Here is a 7202-nt window from a genome sequence, read left to right on the forward strand (position 1 = left end):
CTAAAAAGAAAGAAATGTTAAATATTGAAACCGCCAGTATGTGGCAGCGATTCGCTTTATTGAGTGAGTCACTTAAATCGTTCATTTGGCCAATTTGTTCAGAAGTCAGATTAATTCAGGAAGAAAACACTTGAAAAATGAACTAACAAAACAGACGGCTATTTTGGTTATTGGTTACAGTTACACTGATAGTTATGGCTGAATTGCAGTGGATTAGTATTGTGAATTAATTACACAGAAAGCGAGCACTACAATCCTATAGCTGTAATGGTAGATTAGAGTAAGCTGCACTTTACAATTTATACCCACCATCTTAAGACGAGGAGCACCTGAGGCAATGGCTGAAGGCGCTAAACTTGAAGTGCCCACCAAAGCGCCCTTATGTGTGTTCGTATAATTTCATCATGGGAAGACGACTGACGAACACGTACATCTCAGAGACGTCTATTTGATGTGTGTGTTTACGTCTGGAAGATGTATTTTTTTAGAGTGTTTGCTCATCTGCAATATGTCTATAGGACGTTTCCTGTCAGATGTCAAATAGACGTTTAGAAGATGACTTTAAGATGTTTATGATTTAGAATGAATGTAAAACTGACAACCCTTAAATGCATGACTGTTTCTCCAATCATTCTTACATATTTGGATCTTTATCGACCCGGATCTATATCTAACACGGAAGGAAGGACTTCTAATCTAATTTTATTAGCACTAAATAAAGTGTATTGCATCGTCGATGTTATAGGTAACTTTTAAAATCGTGTCATATATTATATCCTGGCCATGGATTCATTAATCATGGCATCTGTCTTTTAAAGATGTCAGGTAAAAGGCAACTAAGCATCCTCTCATTCACCCTGAGAGGAAAGCTCCCTAAAAAGGCCAGGTTACAGGATGCTGGCCTAGAGAAGGTGATGAAAAGGGTAAGCCCATTAGAGAAGGAGACAGTGAAACAGGTGAAAGAGGAAGAGAAGACAAAAGGAAAAAGGCAACAAACACAATAAGGCAAGGCAAGGCAATTTTATTTGTATAGCACATTTCATACACAGTGGTAATTCAAAGTGCTTTACATAAAAAAGAATAATAAAAATAGAACATAAGGAATAGAAATAACAGTAAAAACAGAGAATTTTGCTATCTAGATGGAAGAGCTAGGAAGTCTTATGCCTCGTTTCCACTGAGCGGTACGGTTCGGTTCGGTACAGTTCGGTACGGTTCGGAGCGGTACACCTTGATCAGGCTTGCGTTTCCACCGCAAACAGTACCCTTACTTGATAGGCGTGGTGTAGCCGGAAAATAGTGATCAACGTCATTCTCGCGCGAAGAAGAAAACGATATAGTAAACAACAATGGAGGACATACTACAGCAGATCTTGTTCTTGCTTCTCGGTTTGAGGCTGTCTGTCACAAAAAGAAGACGAGCTTTGCATTCGGCGTTTCAGAATACCAAGACCGCAAAGTTCAGACGTCCATGCAGCAGCACCTACCAGCAAGCGGAGGAGAAAACCTGCGTAATTTAAACTATTTTACTGTGTCATGAAATGTTTTAAAGGTTTTTCAGGCGAGAATGTAGTTGTTTAAATCTCAAATCTGTGGTTAATTTATAAAGATAGCGCCTATTTGAAAATTTGATCTGACGTTGTCGGAGTTGTGAGATCCAGGCGATCACCGGGCGCTCGGTGCTCATGTACCCAGGCGAGAGCAGCTGTACCTCGGCTAGTCCTTCTGACATTCGCCGCTGGCTCTGATGTCTCTGTAATGGTTAAAAACAAGATATCTATGTTAGACATCTTGTGTATAACGGGCATTCTTTGGTCTCATGAATTTATAATTTGTTCCCGGGCAAATCGTTTTGGCTGAGGGGAAAGTGAAGTTTTATAACTTTATATATTTATTTAACTTTACCGTTGTAGTGCGCTGTACGTTTGACTGAATTGTTTGCTTGTCTTTATTTCTTATTGTATAGCTTCTCATATTTTATTTATAATGGTTATTATTGATAATTAAAACTGACGTTTAACAAAAAGAGAAGGTTGTTTTGTCTTATTTCATTTTGTTATAGGCTACATACAGTGAAGATAATCAGAGTACATATGCACATATTGCCTGAACCACACATCAATAGGTTTCATATTTTTTTTTAAATAAAAACGAAAAGAGGCAGGGTTGTGTTTTATATTTTGTTTTGTTATATAGCCTACATGAATGCACGCGTTGCCTGGACCACATTTGTGTGTTGTCATTCCCCTTGTAGCACGCGCAAGCGACGATTCTCTGTCAACCAATCAACGTTCTGCAGAGTGTAGCTCCACCCTTTTGGTACGGTACTGTTATGCTTGGTACCCCAACGAAAGGGTCCCAAAAAAGTGATACGGTACGGTTCGGAATTAGGGTACCATTCACAACTTTTGACAATGGAAACGGAAAATGTGTACCGTACCGAACCGTACCGTACCGTACCGCTCAGTGGAAACGAGGCATTAGGGAGTTTGTTGTTGTTGTCCATCAGAGTGGATCTAAACGGATCTATCCATCAGAGCGGATCAGAATGGATCTTCCTCACACGACAGGATTGCTACCTGTTAAGGCACTTCAAACTGATAAACAGTTTCAATCTCCCCTTTTGCCAAGACACCTCAAACTGCACCACACAGCCCTAATCCCCCTTCCGGAGATATCTTATCTATGCAACGCAGTTCAAATTTCCCCTTTGGAAATTTCCCACTTTGGAAAGTGTCCTGACTGTAATCCAGAGATATCTTAACCATGCACTACATCTTAAATTTCCCCATGGTTTGTCCCCTTATCCAAATTTACCAAATTTTAACCTAATCACTTTCTTCCTAATTCTCCCAGCTCTTTCAACCAGACAGCAATATTTAAAATGCATTAAAAGTCAGAATAACAAGGTGATACATAAAAGATATAAAATACATTAAAAATGAAATAAAAATAGGAAAAGGAATTAAAAGAATAAAAAGATAATACGTATAAAACAGTTCGGACATAGCACAGTGCTCAATCAGCAAATGCATAGATAAAAAGATGTGTTTTGAGTCTGGATTTGAATGTGGCTACTGTTGGAGCACACCTGATCTCTTCTGGAAGCTGGTTCCAGCTGCGGCTGGCGTAACAGCTAAAAGCAGAATCTCCTTGCTTTTAGTGAACTCCTTGGTATTTCTAAATGACTTGATCCTGATGATCTGAGTGATCTGTTAGGTTTATATTCTATGAGCATATCTGCAATGTATTGAGGTCCTAGGCCTTTGAGTGATTTATAAACAAGTAACAGTACTTTAAAATCAATTCTAAATGCAACTGGAAGCCAGTGCAAGGACCTGAGGACTGGTGTGATGTGTTCATGTTTTCGGGTTCTGCTCAGAATCTTGGCAGCAGCGTTCTGTACGAGCTGCAGCTGTCTTATGGTCTTTTTGGGAAGACCAGTGAGGAGCCCATTACAATAATCCACCCGGCTGGTGATGAAAGCATGGACAAGTTTCTCTAAGTCTTGACTGGAGACAAAGCATCTAATTCTTGCAATATTTTTGAGATGATAATATGCTGATTTAGTTATTGTCTTTACATGGCTACTGAAACTCAGGTCTGACTCCAAAATCACACCAAGATTCCTGACTTGATTTTTAGTTGTTTGACCCCTAGAGTGAAGGTACATGTTCACTTTGAGAACTTCATCTTTGTTTCCAAACGCAATGATTTCAGTTTTGTCTTTGTTTAACTGAAGGAAGTTTAGACACATCCAATTTTTAATTTCATCAATGCATTGGCACAGGGAGTCAATGGGGCTGTAGTCGTTAGGTGATAGGGCTAGGTAAATCTGGGTGTCATCTGCATAGCTGTGATATGCAATTTGGTTCTTTCTCATTATTTGGCTCAGTGGCAGCATATATAGGTTGAACAGGAGGGGTGCAAGAATTGAACCTTGAGGGACTCCGCATGTCATGGATGTCCACTCAGACTTATGGTCACCGATACTCACATAATAACCTCTCCCTTCTAAGTATGACCTGAACCATTTAAGGACCATCCCAGAAAGCCCAACCCAGTTTTCGAGCCTGTCAAGAAGAATGTTGTGATCCACAGTGTCAAACGCAGCACTGAGGTCGAGTAGAACCAGCACTGATAATTTACCTGTATCTGTGTTAAGGCGAATATCATTTATTATCTTTATGAGTGCTGTCTCTGTGCTGTGATGCAGTCGGAAACCAGATTGAAAGTTGTCAAAGTATCCATTCAAGCTTAAGAACTTGTTCAGCTGATTGAAAACAACTTTTTCAATGATCTTGCCTATGAAAGGAAGATTTGAGATTGGCCTGTAGTTGCTCAATATGGTGTTATCCAGATTGCTCTTTTTCAGGAGGGGCTTGAACAACTGCAGTTTGTTTTACCCCAGTGCAGCTCAAGGATGTGCTGATCGCCTTGTTGTATTTTTTACTTCCTTCGATTAATAACCAACTATGTAATAACACTTTCCCCCATAAAAGCTGATCAATAAACAGCCCTTACCTGCTGAATGTCCGGGGTAGATGATAAAACCAGCTGATCAGTAATGCCTAAGGAAGGTCCAGCCAAACTCAGTCTGGATTCGTCTCTTGGAGCTCGCAAAGGAATTAATATATATCTTGTATATATATCTTATATACGGTATATATTTATATTCAGGTTTCAGTTAATAGGTTTATATAAAAATAATTCACTCTGAGACTTGTTTAAAAGAGTTTACAAATTACCAATTATACTGGTATCTTTTAATGACAAAGTTCAGAATAAAAAATCTTCATACAAAACAGAGGAGAGGAGTCTTCACCAATCGGCAAACTTCTGATACAGGTTTCACATTTTATAATCATCAGAAAGAGGAGGACCTTATTCGTCTCCTTATTTGGTATAAGAAAAGAAAACATACATTGTAAGAAAAAAACAAAACTTGAGCTATAGTAAAGGAAACACACCTACGCCCCACAGATTCCTGTTAACCTCTATACTCCTATAGCAAGCATAAGATAACATATAGGTTTTTTCCTCGGCATTTTCCTACTACGTCTAAACCGTTAGCGGTTTTCACACTTTCCTAAAATACAAAGCGAGGATTACATATTGGTTGCAACAAGCGCAACGCCTAAGTGCAGCAAAAAGCGAGTAACCTTTATTCTGCTAAAATTATAACCCTTTCAACTCATACCTGGCCCCAATGTTCAAAAACCACAACAGGAAATTCAGTCAGACACAGGAGAATTTGCAGGCACCTTGCTAGACAAGAGTGTTGCAAGTCCTCCTGTGATGCAAGTTAGATCAGCATGAAAGTTATTCAAAGCAAAAGATTTTTTAATCAATGAAATCAATTTAACATTAATTCTCTGTTGTTGTCTAAGCAACTTAATTATTTCCTTGGCTGTAGGGCTGATACGATGTTGCCCAAGGGTAGCAACTCTTCGCTTGCGACGCCTTCTTCTCCATCTTCCGGAAGAGCTTTGCTTGTTGTCTTTGGACTCCTTGTTGAATCAAAGCATTCATATCAATTCTAAGTTCAGTTGGTCTGCATAAGGGTCTGTCAGCAGAACACATTCTGTTCGGATTCGGGCTATCAGGATTTTGATCCTGACAGGCCGAAGGCGATACCACAGCCTTTCTGATATTATTAATTTTCTCAGAGAAGAAGGAAGCAAACTCACAGCATTTGCTGTCTGAGAGCATTTCACTGGGAATCTGACTTGGGGGGTTTGTTAGTCTCTCTACAGTAGCAAAAAGAGTGCGGTGTTGTTTAAGTTTTTGTTCATAATATTTGAGAAGAAGGTCTGTCTAGCTTTGCCTAATTCCACATTGAAAGCATGAAGAATATCTTTATAGGTGTTATAATGGATTTCAAGTTTTGTCTTTCGCCACATGCGCTCAGCTTTTCTGCATTGTCTTTTCATATTTTGCACTGCTGTTGAGTTTCTCCATGGTGCTTTTTGTCTGCCACTTTTCTTCCTGACTTTCACAGGAGCAATGTTATCAATAACATTCTGTACTTTTGAGTTAAAAGAATCAAGGAGAAAATCAACAGTCTGCAGATATGCTTGGTGTTAAAGATATAGCCTTCATAATCAGTGCACTAGTATTCTCATTTAAGCATCGCTTTTTGACCGAGATAGATCTAGCTTCAACAGTCAGAGAGATCAATAAATCAAAGAAAATACAGAAATGATCAGATAGCGCTACATCCTTAATGACAATGGATGAAATGTTTAGACCCTTACTAATAATTAAATCTAGAGTGTGTCCACGATTGTGTGTAGGTCCATGTACATGTTGAGTCAGATCAAAAGTATTAAAAACAGTTGTGATTTCTTTTGCCATATTGGATTCTGCATTTTCTATGTGGATGTTAAAGTCCCCAGTAATAGCAAAACAGTCAAACTCAGAGGAAATTGCTGATAACAGTTCTGTAAAGTCCTCCACAAAGGCTGGAGAGTATTTTGGAGGCCTGTAGATAACTATAAGTAGAATGCGAGGAGCACCTTTTAACACAATACCCAAGTATTCAAAAGACAAGTAATCACCAAATGACACTTGCTTGCATTGATAGACATCTTTAAATAGAGCAGCAACACCTCCACCTCTCCTAACAGCTCTGCAGACACTCATAAAATTAAAGTTAGGAGGGGCCGTTTCATTCAGGATTGTTGCACTGTCAGCTGTCTTCAAGCCATGTTTCATTTAGAAGAATAAAATCTAGGTTGTTTGTGGTTATTAAGTCATTGACTAGAAGTGATTTATTTTTAAGTGAGCGGATGTTTAAAAGTGCTAACTTAACAGTCTTACTTTCTGTCTCTACAGTAATCTTAGTTTGACGTGTAATAGGTAGCAGATTAAATGGGTTTGCCAAACGGTTTGAAAGGCCTTAGGCTTTTTTTCACGTAATAAAACAGAAATAGAGAAAGCTACAGGCACACTGGTTTCCCACTTGTTCTGTAAACATTTGATTAAGTCACTGTTATCATAGCGGGGACCCGACACACATCACTGAGAGCTGTTATCGGTTGTTTTTGGTTCACCTAGAACAGATGGAGGAGGTTGAGGGCCCTGGCGTTGTGGCAGGGGCCGAAGAGCTCTCGCAGGAGGAGGGGGAGGGCGAGCTGGGCCCACAAGCTTTGGTGGTTTCGGGGCTTGGCGCTTTTTTGTTGATATCTGGGGGCTCGCAG

This window comes from Megalobrama amblycephala, linkage group LG14, assembly GCF_018812025.1.
Source record: "Megalobrama amblycephala isolate DHTTF-2021 linkage group LG14, ASM1881202v1, whole genome shotgun sequence".
Lineage (NCBI taxonomy): Eukaryota > Metazoa > Chordata > Actinopteri > Cypriniformes > Xenocyprididae > Megalobrama > Megalobrama amblycephala.